Source organism: Bubalus bubalis, chromosome X, assembly GCF_019923935.1.
Source record: "Bubalus bubalis isolate 160015118507 breed Murrah chromosome X, NDDB_SH_1, whole genome shotgun sequence".
In the NCBI taxonomy this organism is placed as follows: Eukaryota; Metazoa; Chordata; class Mammalia; order Artiodactyla; family Bovidae; genus Bubalus; species Bubalus bubalis.
The window spans coordinates 95,007,433-95,022,855 of record NC_059181.1 but is presented as its reverse complement, the minus strand read 5'-3'; positions in this window follow the sequence as shown (position 1 = coordinate 95,022,855).

The following is a 15,423-nucleotide window of genomic DNA, read 5'->3' as shown; positions in this document are numbered from 1 at the left end:
GATTTCTAATGGCCAGTCCATCCTAAAGGAGGTCAGTCCTGGGTTGTTCATTGGAAGGACTGATGCTGAAGCTGAAACTGCAATACTTTGGCCACCTCATGCGAAGAGTTGACTCATTGGAAAAGACCCTGATGCTGGGAGGGATTGGGGGCAGGAGGAGAAGGGGACGACAGAGGATGAGATGGCTGGATGGCATCACTGACACGATGGACATGAGTTTGGGTGAAATCTGGGAGTTGGTGATAGACACGGAGGCCTGGTGTGCTGCGATTCATGGGATCGGAAAGAGTAGGACACGACTGAGCAACTGAACTGAACTGAACTGAACCGAATGGTCCTGAGTCCAAGATGATTTCTTGCACCTTTTTGCAGGGTAGGGAGTTTTGGATTATTTTTCCCTTTCATTGAGTAATGGAACTTCATATGTGCCCTCAGGGATTTTTCTGCCCTTCCCCTCAATGACTTAAGGTTTATATTTCATAACAACATATAAATATAAGATCTAGTCAAAGTTTCTTGCCTTTCTTGTAGCTGACACTGATCCCTTCACCCAGGCTTGTTCCAGTAAGGTGAGTTCTCACTCGTATCTCACTCTGGCTTTCATGTTTTTCATGAGGACATTGTAAGGTCCATGGAGAAAGCAAACGAGTACAAACTGTATTGTATTTCTAGCTCCCAGAGTATCTATTCTGTCACATTAACCAAAATTAAGCTTTTAGTGATTAATTTTTAAAATTTACCTTAATTTTTCTTCCCTGTTTTTTATGGCAGCCTGCCCCCATCTTCCTTCCATGTGTTGTTCCTGGTAAACAAATGTGTGAAGCTTGTATTTCCTTGGAGATACCTTTCTTTCCTTAGGTTTAAGTCAGGTTTCTGAGGAATTAAAGAAAAGTTATGATTTTTAGGTTTCTGTTTTATTTTGTGTTTTTATTAACTTGGGAATAATTCTGTTTCCACCTTTCAATAATCATCCAAAACCAGAAATCCTAACTTCCATTTTTTAAAGATCCTTTTTAAAGGATCACTGTATTAAGACTACATTATAGGGCACCAAAGTCAAAGTACAGAGTGTCATTAGAAATTTATTGCAGAAATATAGAAGAAATTATGCTGATATGGACAAAAATTGCTGTGATAGAGGCAATAATATTGGACAGATTTTATATATATATATATATATATATATATATATATATAGATGGCAAAGTCAATAGGATTTTCTCATTTATTCAGTAAGGGATGAGACAGAAAAGGTGTAGTCAGGGATTATTTTTTAATGGTTTTGAGTAAGTAAAAGAAGTAAAAGAATAAAATTGGGATTTCTTGAAATAGGTAAATATATGAAAAAAGTTGGTTTGGGGGGAAATCTGGAGTGCTGGAGTGTTTTTATGTTTGTTTGCTTTGAACAGGCATGCTATGTATGTTTGAGTTGTCTACTAGATATTCAACTAAGATATACACTTTAATGATATTAGAAATGTATATACAAAGAAGTATAAATATAGTGCTTGTCAGAGTATATATAGTAAGTAAATCTCTAAGACTTAATGATATCCTCAAAGGAGTATGTGGGCATCAAGAAGATAAGAGGTTCAAGACTAACGGCAAGATATTTCAACATAAAGTCATTGAGGAAATGATAAATTAGTAAATGAAGCAGAGCAGGACAGGCCCAAATGTAGAAAGAAAACCATAAGAGTGAAAAGTTCTGGATTAAAAAAAAATGTTTCAAGGAAAAGAATGGATTAACTATATCAAATTCTGCTTTCAGGTTAAGTAAGATGAGGACTGTGGTTTGATCAATATCCTTGAGTAGTCAATAGGAGGTGGAAACTTGCTCATAATTGGAGTATTTCACTTTTGATAAGAGTAGAGACGCATCATACATTGTGAAAGGTGGTTAAAACAGAAAATACATAATATAGTTGTTAGGAATAGGTGGCGTCAGTAGAACCCACGTGGGGTGTGTTTGTGTGTAAGAATTAAAAAACACAATCATTAGCCAAGAGTAAAAACAGGGCATAGGGATTTGAAGGTGTGAGGTGAAAGAAGAAAGTGTGAAATAGACATCTAGATGAATGAATAGATTAGGAAACTGCGGTCACAGATTTACAAGTATATGAGGTTTTTATGTGTGTTTTGAGTTAGTTAAATATCCTTAGGGAAAACTTTGACAAATGCAAACATGAGTTTAAGGATAAATTACTTTTCCTTTCCTACATAAAATGGTTTTATAGGTAGCTGATATTTTAGCTCTTTCCATAAATAACATTTCTATTTTCTACCCCTTGAATCTGTTCTGACCTGTGACTTTTTTTTTTAACCATCACATATAAGGAATCCTTTCTATGTGTTAAAACAGTGGAGCTAACATGGAGCAGTGATAAGCCTATTCAGTTTGATACAACTGAAACTGTCAACCTATAGAATCATGGGAATAAATTCTAGTTAAGTCACAGACGTAGCAGAAGTAAAAAGAAACACCCCCACCCAAACTGTTCTTAGACATTGTAGTTGAAATGGCCCCTTCCAAGACAGTCTTGCAGAGTTGAGCAATTTGTTCTACTTGTTACCAAGTGACCTTCATATGATTCCAATGACCTCCATGACCTGACATGGTGCTCGTGATATAAGCTTTTATATCAATCTCTACTCCCACTTTCACAACACTTAATTACAGTAACCATTTATATATTTCTATCTCAAAATACTGGAAGCATAATGAGAGAAAATTAAGAGTTTATCTTGTTGATTGTGAAAACTGTCACATGAATAGTGCCTGGTACATATCATATGTATAACATTAGGTGAAACAAATGGAAGTTAATACACATTTTATCTGTTTATCTTTTTTACTTTCTTTTTTGGATCATTTCAAAGAAAAATCTTAGAAGTTTGTGACCAAGTTATTCTGATTTTCCTGAGATATTATGTTTCATGACTGAAAGTCCTATATCTACTGAAACCTTTCAGTTCTAGGCAAATTTAGACTGTTGGTCACACTATTACTAATGGACATTACAAATATCAGATCAGATCAGATCAGTCGCTCTGTCATGTCCGACTCTTTGCGACCACATGAATCGCAGCAGGCCAGGCCTCCCTGTCCAACACCAACTCCCTGAGTTCACTCAGACTCACATCCATCCAGTCAGTGATGCCATTCAGCCATTTCATCCTCTGTCGTTCCCTTCTCCTCCTGCCCCCAATCCCTCCCAGCATCAGAGTCTTTTCCAATGAGTCAACTCTTAGCATGAGGTGGCCAAAGTACTGGAGTTTCAGCTTCAGCATCATTCCTTCCAAAGAAATCCCAGAGCTGATCTCCTTCAGAATGGACTGGTTGGATCTCCTTGCAGTCCAAGGGACCCAAGAGCCTTCTCCAACACCACAGTTCAAAAGCATCAATTCTTTGGTGCTCAGACTTCCTCACAGTCCAACTCTCACATCCATACATGACCACAGGAAAAGCCATAGCCTTGACTAGACGAACCTTTGTTGGCAAAGTAATGTCTCTGATTTGTAATATGCTATCTAGGCTGGCCATAACTTTCCTTCCAAGAGTAAGGGTCTTTTAATTTCATGGCTGCAGTCACCATCTGAAGTAATTTTGGAGCCCAGAAAAATAAAGTCTGACACTGTTTCCACTGTATCCCCATCTATTTCCCATGAAGTGATGGGACCAGATGCCATGATCTTCGTTTTCTGAATGTTGAGCTTTAAGCCAACTTTTTCACTCTCCACTTTCACTTTCATCAAGAGGCTTTTTAGTTCCTCTTCACTTTCTGCCATAAAGGTGGTGTCATCTGCATATCTAAGGTTATTGATATTTCTCCCAGCAAGCTTGATTCCAGCTTGTGTTTCTTCCAGTCCAGAGTTTCTCATGATGTACTCGGCATGGAAGTTAAATAAGCAGAGTGACAATATACAGCCTTGATGTACTCCTTTTCCTATTTGGAACCAGTCTGTTGTTCCATGTTCAGTTCTAACTGTTGCTTCCTGACCTGCATACAGATTTCTCTAGAGGCAGATCAGGTGTTCTGGTATTCCCATCTCTTTCAGAATTTTCCACAGTTTATTGGAATCCACACAGTCAAAGGCTTTGGCATAGTTAATAAAGCAGAGATAGATGTTTTTCTGGAACTCTCTTGCTTTTTCCATGATCCAGCAGATGTTGGAAATTTGATCTCTGGTTTCTCTACCTTTTCTAAACCCAGCTTGAACATCTGGAAGTTCATGGTTCATGTATTGTTGAAGCCTGGCTTGGAGAATTTTGAGCATTACTTTACTAGCATATGAGATGAGTGCAATTGTGCAGTAGTTTGAGCATTCTTTGGCATTGCCTTTCTTTGGGATTGAAATGAAAACTGAACTTTTCCAGTCCTGTGGCCACTGCTGAGTTTTCCAAATTTGCTGGCATATTGAGTGCAGCACTTTCACAGCATCATCTTTCAGGATGTGAAATAGCTTAACTGGAATTCCATCACCTCCACTAGCTTTGTTTGTAGTGATGCTTTCTAAGGCCCACTTGACTTCACATTCCAGGATGTCTGGCTCTAGGTCAGTGATCACACCATCATGATTATCTCTGTCTTGAAGATCTTTTTTGTACAGTTCTGTGTATTTTTGCCACCTCTTCTTAATATCTTCTGCTTCTGTTAGGTCCATACCATTTCTGTCCTTTATCGAGCCCATGTTTGCATGAAATGTTCCCTTGGTATCTCCAATTTTTTTTAAGAGATCTCTAGTCTTTCCCATTCTGTTGTTTTCCTCTATTTCTTTTCATTGATAGCTGAGGAAGGCTTTCTTATCTCTTCTTGCTATTCTTTGGAACTCTGCATTCAGATGCTTATATCTTTCCTTTTCTCCTTTGCTTTTCGCTTCTCTTCTTTTCACAGCTATTTGTAAGGCCTCCCCAGACAGCCATTTTGCTTTTTTGCATTGCTTTTCCATGGGGATGGTCTTGATCCCTGTCTCCTGTACAATGTCACGAACCTCATTCTATAGTTCATCAGGCACTCTATCTATCAGATCTAGGCCCTTAAATCTATTTCTCACTTCCACTGTATAATCATAAGGGATTTGATTTAGGTCATACCTGAATGGTCTAGTGGTTTTCCCTACTTTCTTCAATTTAAGTCTGAATTTGTTAATAAGGATTTCATGATCTGAACCACAGTCAGCTCCTGGTCTTGTTTTTGTTGATTGTATAGAGCTACTCCGTCTTTTGCTTCAAAGAATATAATCAATCTGATTTTGGTGTTGACCATTTGGTGATTCCATGTGTAGAGTCTTCTCTTGTGTTGTTGGAAGATGGTGTTTTCTATGACCAGTGCATTTTCTTGGCAAAACTCTACTAGTCTTTGCCCTGCTTCATTCCGTATTCCAAGGCCAAATTTGCCTGTTACTCCAGGTGTTTCTTGACTTCCTACTTTTGCATTCCAGTCCCCGATAGTGAAAAGGACATCTTTTTTGGGTGTTAGTTCTAAAAGTTCTTGTAGGTCTTCATAGAACCGTTCAACTTCAGCTTCTTCAGCATTACTGGTTGAAGCATAGACTTGGAGTCCTGTGATATTGAATGGTTTGCCTTGGAAATAAACAGATCATTCTGTCGTTTTTGAGATTGCATCCAAGTACTGCATTTCAGACTCTTATGTTGACCATGATGGCTACTCCATTTCTTCTGAGGGATTTCTGCCCGCAGTTGTAGATATAATGGTTATCTGAGTTAAATTCACCAGTTCCAGTCCATTTTAGTTCACTGTTTCCTAGAATGTGGACGTTCACTCTTGCCATCTCTTGTTTGACCACTTCTAATTTGCATCTCGCAAAGAGTCAGACATGACTGAGTGAGTGATCTGATCTGAATTTGCCGTGATGCATGGACCTGACATTCCAGGTTCCTATGCAATATTGATCTTTACAGTATTGGACCTTGCTTCTATCACCAGTCACATCCACAGCTGGGTATTCTTTTTGCTTTGGCTCTACCCCTTCATTCTTTCTGGAGTTATTTCTCCACTGATCTCCAGTAGCATATTGGGCACCTACTGACCTGGGGAGTTCCTCTTTCAGTATCCTATCATTTTGCCCTTTCATACTGTTCATGAGGTTCTCAAGGCAAGAATACTGAAGTGGTTTGCCATTCCCTTCTGCAGTGGACCACATTCTGTCAGATCTCTCCACCAAGACCCGCCCTACTAGATAGGCCCCACAGGTCTGTGCTTAGTTTCATTGAGTTAGACAAGGCTGTGGTTCTAGTGTGATTAGATTGACTAGTTTTCTGTGAGTATGGTTTCAGTGCATCTGCCCTCTGATGCCCTCTTGCAACACCTACCATCTTACTTGGGTTTCCCTTTCTTGGGCATGGAGTATCTCTTCAGGGCTGCTCCAGCAAAGCGCAGCTGCTGCTCCTTACCTTGGACGAGGGGTATCTCCTCACCTCCCCACTTCCTGACCTTCAATGTGGGATAGCTCCTCTAGGCCCTCCTGCACCCGTGCAGCCACTACTCCTTAGACACTAAATACTTCTAATTCTTGAAGTCACGGAGACTTTCCCAACTATAAAGATCCTTGAAGGTCAAAAAGGGAGAGGGCTCCACCCTAGAGTAAGTGATGTCAACCTACCCATAGGGCTTTTCACTGGAGTTCTTCTTGTCTAAAAGATGCATGTGCACACATGGGAGGATCTTGAGATATACTAGATACTCAGAACCAGTCAAAGCAAGATGACTGGCTAAAGAAAACCCTGAGGAAATAACCCATATAAATCATATAAACTACCATGAAGGGGCTACTCTCTCTGAGGTCATATGTGTGTCTATCCACATGTACTCTTTTTCCTCCTCATAAACTTTACTTGTTTCACTACTTTCCATTTTTGTAGGAATGCTTTTCTGCAAAATCAAAAGGTCAAGGTCTTGTCCTTGGTCTTGTAGCTAGGATTCAGCTATCTCACTACTGGCCCAGTCTCAATCTCTGGATGGGGAATGAAATCCTGCTTTAAGGCCACTGCAGGACAAGACCACTGGAGATATCAAGCCTAAGCCTACCTCAAATATGCACAGTGAATACCTTTAAACATAGGACTTGAATTTCTACTTTTTAATAAAGTACATAGGTTAGTCTGATGCATACTACAGTTTGAAAATCAGAGTTTAGCACTGGGATTATTATGTCAGAAAACAACAAGTCACCACAATGCAATTGTTTTTGAGTAACTATGAATGCTATGACCTGAATAAAAGTGTTACATTTATAGTCTCAATGAGAATCTGAGATTTTATGGCATTAAATAATTCTTAATTTTATAAGCTTTATAATCTCGGAGTTCACCATAGACAGAGTGGAGAAAAAATTTCTATAAGATATTTTGAAGAGGAGCTAAAACAACATAAATTCCAGAAATTTCAAACAGAAATTGCAACAATAGGAAATTAGAAACAATCAGAGGATACTATCAAAACATTTTGACCCAGCTCACTTGGCAGCAAACCACATTAGGTCAGGGAGAACTGCAATTCAGAAATAAGAATAGAACTACAAAGTGTGAGAAATAAATGAACATAGAAAAAACAAATGTATCATTAAATGATCATCTCTCCACTTTTTGGAGACATTGTTATGTTCTCCCTGTATCTTCTCTTTTCCAAGTGAAATATCCACTATAATTTTTATTGTTCTTTATGTTGTTTGGATTTCAGACTCTGGTAGCAATTTCATGCTTTTTCATTTCTTGTTATATTAATTATAAACTGATTTTTTTTTAACTCACTGTTTACAAAATGATAGAAATAATGTTATTAGCACACTTGGTTCATACTAAGAGTTTGGATGCTTATGGACTTTATTTACTTCTTAAAAGTTTTATTAGAGTATAGTTGATTTACAATGCCATGCTAGCTTCGGGTGTACAGCAAAGTGAATCTGTTATATATGTGTGTGTGTGTGTGTGTGTGTGTGTGTATCCACTCTTTTTAAAAGGATTTCCTGGTGACTCAGAGGTAAAGAATATGTCTGCAATGCAGAATGCCTGGGTTCAATCCCTTGGTTCTGAAGATCCCCTGGAGAAGAAAATGGCAACCCACTCTAGTATTCTTGCCTGGAGAATTCCATGAACAGAGAAGCCTGGCAAACTACAGTCCATAGGATCACAAAGAGTCGGACACGACTGTATGATTAACCCTTTGCAAAATTCTTTTATTCCTCAGAAGTTTGAAGATATTACTCCATAGAATTGTAGAAGCTATCAATAGCACTGCTGAGGAGAAATTTGCAGCCAGTCTGATTCACATTTTTTGAGTTTTGCTTTTATTTATTTATTTTAAGCTGTGTAAGCTTTTAGAAACTTATTTTTATTCTCAGTGTTATGAACTTTTGTTAGGACATCTTTAGGACTTTTTTCATATATTCTGAATGACAGGCTGCAGGTTCATTTAATTCAATAATTTGGGTCTCACTTCAGCTCTAGTATATATTCCTTTATTCTTTCTTTTATTACTATCTGTTGGCTCTCTTGGATTGATCAACGACTTAACTTCTCCTTATAGTGTACATCTCTATTTCATGTGATTTTCTTTCTGAGATAATTTCTTTTTTTTTTTTTTTTCCTTCTAACCCATAGGATACTGGCACAGGGATACCCAGAGGAGTGAATAGTATTTAAATCAGGTGATGATGATATAAGTGGAATAGAATTTCTAAATCTGACAAGTGACTTTGAGAATTAACTCACACTATAAATCAATATATTAAAAATTAAAGATGAACAAAAACTTAAATGTAAAATTTGGATCCAAGAGTAGATAAAGTTAAAAAATGGAGAGTGGAAATGGGCAAATTATGCTATAACATAAAATATAAATATCTTCTTGTGAAGATATAATATATTTTTGTGAAGCATAAAAAGAAGAGCAATGAACTTGATTAAATAGACATTAAAGCAATCTGTAATTATATAACAACATAAAATTTTCTTTAATAAACAACAAACTACAATGTAAAGGAAATACTTGCAGATTTTATGGCATATGATGGGTTGATATCTTTAATACAAATAGAGCTCTTAGAAACCAACAATAAAAATACAAATAAGCCCCTGAAGACCAAATAATGGAAACCATTTTTTAAAAAAGAAATACAAGCAGCCAATAAAGTATGGTACAAGGATATTGTCACATTCACTTCTATGTCCCCAGCAACAAAAGCAAGGCTGCTATGCAAGACACTTGATTAATATTTATTGAACAAATAGATGGAAAATGTAATCTCACTCAATTATATAAATGCAAGTGAAAATAACAAAATAAGGTATATTTTATATATCAAGTTGGCAAAGTATTTTTAAATAGTTCTATCTAGTGTTGGCAGGTTACAGAAATGTAACTACTTGTGTACACAGCTATTGGTAATATAAAAATTACCAGAAATTTTTATGGAAAGGAATAAGGAAAGCCTTAAAGGATCTTTTAACCCAGAAATTCAATTAAGTGAATAATCAGAGATGTTCCAAATGATTTATCTGAAGTATGTTCAGTGCAAAATATTTCATAATAAAACAATTTATAAATTACTTAAAAGATTTAGCAGAAGAATTTGGTTAAATTAATTGTGGAAATCCTAAGGCTAGAATATATTTAGGAATTAAGACTTCTATGATAAAAATATATAAGAATTTGTAGAAAAGCTAAAGTAATAAATGAAAAAGTGATGTGAATTTGCAGTTTAACAAACATTACTCTCAACTTTGTCTTTAAGAAAATGCTGAATCCTGTATACTGGATGGCTTTTGCTTTGTTGAACATCTTAATGGAAATGATCGTTAAATAGTCAGAGGCGTTATGATAATGTTTTCATAAAATGCCTTTCTGGTCTCCTTTTCTTTTATGCAAATAACCCCAAATGCATATTCAGAACAATTTAAAGAGCCATGGAATTAAAGGTTCTTGAACTTCATCATGACCTTTATTTTAAACATTCTTGTCCTTTTCAGTCATGGCAGTGCTTAAAATATCCAAACTAAAAAAATAAAATTTAACAGTCTTATGGACTCTGTGGGAGAGGGAGAGGGTGGGAAGATGTGGGAGAATGGCATTGAAACATGTAAAATATCATGTATGAAACGAGTTGCCAGTCCAGGTTCGATGCACGATACTGGATGCTTGGGGCTAGTGCACTGGGACGACCCAGAGGGATGGTATGGGGAGGGAGGAGGGAGGAGGGCTCAGGATGGGGAACACATGTATACCTGTGGCAGATTCATTATGATATTTGGCATAACTAATACAATTTTGTAAAGTTTAAAAATAAAATAAAATTAAAAAAATTAAAATGTTCTTTTTTTAAAGTTATTGTCAAGAAATGTCTCAATTTTCCTGGCATAGTGGCTATGGATACATTCCAGAACAATGAGTATACTAAAAGACAGTTTCCCTAATCTGGGGCAAATGAACTATTTCCGCTCTCCTAAGCCTAATGGAACAAAAAATAAATATTAAGAAAGCAGAATGCCTGAAGTACTGCTTCTCAAACTATCTGTGATTAGGAAACATCTTTGTTTTGTTTTGTTTGCAATCTCTTGTGCATAAGTACATTTATAAGATATTAAAAATGAATTAATAAAAATATTGACTTCTTGATCCTTTGACATAATCCTAGAAATATAAAATGAAATGCTGCAAAATATTCAAATTAAATTATCTTATTATTAAGTTGGATAGATATTAAACAATCCTGTCAGATGGCTATAATTTCTTTTAATAAATATTTTTTCTAAACCTCTAATTTATCTCTTCTCTTCATGGATTGATAGTAACCTCTAATTTATCTCTTCTCTTCATGGATTGATAGTAACTTGCTGATCAGCATGTGCTGAGGATTATACTTTGAATAGCTCTAAAGTATAAACTGCAAAGAATACAAAAGAATAAATAAAGAATCTTTTCTATTATTTTCACCTTACCTGGCTTATAATTTAAAGTATAAAGTTGTGGTTATTATTTTAAAACATATATGAAAGAATTTGGGAACTATATAATCAAGAAAAACTAATAGTTGTTAAAGCAGCTTTTATAAATATATGTTATAACAAATAGGAACATGAGAAAAAAAGAAAAATAGTTTGTTCAGAAATATAATGATTCATTTGCTTTAGTTCCCACAGAAGCCTCTCTGTATGCCCCATCTAAATCACAGCCTCCTCCCTTCTCCCAAAAGTAACTGCTATCTTGACTTTATAGAAATATCCAGCTTGCATTTCTTCATGGTTATTCCACTCAATTCCCCCTTCATCTTTTTTTTTTTCCCCCTTACAATTTATCTGCTGAAAGACCTAGGTCATTTAACTTGGACTTGGCTGAATTTAGATTCATGGATCAGTGCAAATTGTTCCTCTGATCTTTATGTTTTCTGCAAATTGACAGATCGTGAAGCTTCATCAGGTTCAATTTTGATCCCTTCAGGAAAGTTATAGGTGGTAAAATAAAACTTTTTAGGAGGTATATAATGTCTGATTTCATTCTTTTCTTTATTTGAGATTGTAAAATGGTGATAATCATTTTGTTTTATGTATTAACTGGAGAGGCATTTCCTCTCATATAATATTGGTTTTGTGGTTACTTTTTTATTTGGCTAATTCTCAAGATAATGAGTTAGCTACATATTTTTCAGATAGCAATTTAGGCTTTCTTTTTCTTCAAGTTTGTAATTCATACTTTGAGTTTTGTAAGTTTCAATTCTGGACTAGAATTTTTCACTTAATTTTCCATAAAAAAGTCTCTGACTCTTGTCCAAATCAAGAATCCTGGTTGTTAGAGACACAAGACCTGATATAAATAAAAGAAAGCATGATTGCTCATTTGTTTATCCCACAGCACACATGAAACTGTCTCAGAATAACAATACTATTGTTACTACTACCCACTATGAGTACTGAAAAATAAGGCGAGGGGGGGAAGGCTTGCACATGCTCTCTGTAATCTCTTTTTTTTAAGGTTGTACTATTTCTACATTATCAGATCATATAGTCATATTGTATTACAGTTGCTCTCTTCTTACTCCTAGTTGGTCTTAATTTTGCATATATATTTAGGTCTCATAACCAGTATTTTTGTTACTCTCTCTTCAATCATTTTGTATGTCTGAAACTTTTTCTCTCATAGATCATGTAGGAAGAACTCCTGAGAACAATATTTGCTAAGTTGTCCCTTGTTGGTAATTTGGGTATTTCTCTGTGGGATTCAGGAAAACCTAAAAACTACGCTGACATCAGCATTGCCATTTTTCTAGAATCTGTCATTTTTCTTTTTTTTAACAGCATCAAACACTATATTCTCCATAAAGGGCTGAGTGTAAATTGTCCTAAGACTGAAGGTATTTCAGGTTATTCTGAAAACTGGGAAGCGGTAACAGAATACCTTCTGCCTTGGTACAGTTAGTCTTGTCATCTATTTGAGGGTTACAGTAGTGAACTAGATGATCTGTGCAAATATTCTAACTCTAGAATTTCAAGACATGGAATTAACTTAACCATAAAAGAATAATTCTAATTTGTATTGAGACATCTCTCAGGTGGTTTGGAATGTTGGTTAGAATAGAGTCACAAGTTGGGATTTTTACTCTGATCTCCAGGGACTGAAAATTTATCTTTTCAGATTTTTACATCCTGTGAAGTCTTCTACTATTTCTTCTAAAACGAAGTCACCAAAACAATGTTTTCTCTGTGCCATAGCATAGATTCAGGTGGTCTATACTACTACTACTAAGTCGCTTCAGTCGTGCCTGACTCTGTGCGACCCCATGGACTGTAGCCTACCAGGCTCCTCCAACCATGGGATTTTCTGGGCAACAGTACTGGAGTGGGGTGCCATTGCCTTCTCCCCAGGTGGTCTATAAGAAGGTGGAAATGAAACATATATACTGAGGTGCTCTAAAATTATATATCGTTATTTAATAAAAGATCAACTAAATCATATTAAAATGTAAGAGTTTATTTGAGCAAAAATTGATTTGAATTGGGCATACTCAAATATAGAAGATTGAAAGGAACTCTGACGATTTTGCAAAACAATACTTTTAAAAGCAGAAGCAGAATAAAGGAAATTTTACTAAGTAAAAAATAAATAAATAAATAAGTGGATTGGTTATTGAAAAGTTACATTTCTTTCAGGAATGGTCAGAGTCTATTCAGAAGATTACCTAACTAGTGCTGGTCAGATGATTCCTGATTCATATTTTAAGATTCTGTTTCTGGGAGATCTAAACTGTAATGGAGTTAAGCCTTGGTTTCATGGCATGGAGATTAGCATGTGTTTCAAGGCTATTGTCTTGTTTTTACAACATAGCATTTTAGTCAGAGAACTGAGAAAGCCAAAATAAATTTGATTTTTCAGAAAGAAAATACATTTTCATTTTGCATTTTACATCAAGAACCAATTCAGCACTGGCTTAATAGAAATTGAAGGATGAGGAGAAGCTCAAGATGGCAGAAAAAGAGGATGAAGAACTCACGTCCTTCAATGAACACATAAAAAATACATCTAGGTGGAACAATTTTCAATGAAAGCTAGCTAGAGTTGGTCAGAAAGACTCCTTGTATAACCAAGATGTAAGAAAGATCCTAACAAAATTGGATAGGAAGGTGAGAGTCAATTCCTAGGTAGGTTGATAAGAAGTCCAGGGGTCCCCAATGAGAGAGGGATCTGGAATTCTCAAGGAGGAGGAAAGGACAAACTTTTTTTTGGTCTACATTCCTTCAGTTCAGTTCAGTTCAGTCGCTCAGTCGTGTCCGACTCTTTGTGACCCCATGAATTGCAGCACGCCAGGCCTCCCTGCCCATCACCAACACCGGAAGTTCACTCAGACTCACGTCCATCAAGTCAGTGATGCCATCCAGCCATCTTATCCTCTGTCGTCCCCTTCTCCTCCTGCCCTGAATGCCTCCCAGCATCAGAGTATTTTCAAATCAGTCAATTCTTTGCATCAGGTGGACAAAGTACTGGAGTTTCAGCTTTAGCATCATTCCTTCCAAAGAAATCCCAGGGCTGATCTCCTTCAGAATGGACTGCTTGGATCTCCTTGCAGTCCAAGGGACTCTCAAGAGTCTTCTCCAACACCACAGTTCAAAAGCATCAATTCTTCAGTGCTCAGCCTTCTACACAGTCCAACTCTCACATCCATACATGACCACAGGAAAAACCATAGCCTTGACTAGACGGAACTTTGTTGGCAAAGTAATGTCTCTGCTTTTCAATATGCTATCTAGGTTGGTCATAATTTTTCTCCCAAGGAGTAAGCGTCTTTTAATTTTAAGGCTGCAGTCACCATCTGCAGTGATTTTGGAGCCCCAAAAAAGAAAATCTGACCCTGTTCCCACTCTTTCCCCATCTATTTCCCATGAAGTGATGGGACCAGATGCCATGATCTTCGTTTTCTGAATGTTGAGCTTTAAGCCAACTTTTTCACTCTCCACTTTCACTTTCATCAAGAGGCTTTTTAGTTCCTCTTCACTTTCTGCCATAAGGGTGGTGTCATCTGCATATCTGAGGTTATTGATATTTCTCCCGGCAATCTTGATTCCAGCTTGTGCTTCTTCCAGCCCAGTGTTTCTCATGATATACTCTGCATAGAAGTTAAATTAGTTGGGTGACAATATACAGCCTTGGCATTCTCCTTTTCCTATTTGGAACCAGTCTGTTGTCCCATGTCCAGTTCTAACTGTTGCTTCCTGATCTGCATACAGATTTCTCAAGAGGCAGGTCAGGTGGTCTGATATTCTCATCTCTTTCAGAATTTCCCACAGTTTATTGTGATCCACACAGTCAAAGGCTTTGGCATAGTCAGTAAAGCAGAAATAGATGTTTTTCTGGAACTCTCTTGCTTTTTCCATGATCCAGCAGATGTTGGCAATTTGATTTCTGGTTCCTCTGCCTTTTCTAAAACCTGCTTGAACATCTGGAAGTTCACAGTTCACGTATTGCTGAAGCCTGGCTTGGAGAATTTTGAACATTACTTTACTAGCATGTGAGATGAGTGCATTTGTGTGGTAGTTTGAGCATTCTTTGGCATTGCCTTTCTTTGGGATTGGAATGAAAACTGACCTTTTCCAGTCCTGTGGCCACTGCTGAGTTTTCCAAATTTGCTGGCATATTGAGTGCAGCACTTTCACAGCGTCATCTTTCAGGATTTGAAATAGCTCAACTGTAATTCCATCACCTCCACTAGCTTTGTTTGTAGTGATGCTTTCTAAGGCCCACTTGACTTCACATTCCAGGATGTCTGGCTCTAGGTCAGTGATCACACCATCGTGATTATCTGGGTCATGAAGATCTTTTTTGTACAGTTCTTCTATATATTCTTGCCACCTTTTCTTAATATCTTCTGCTTCTGTTAGGTCCATACCATTTCTGTCCTTTATCGAGCCCATCTTTG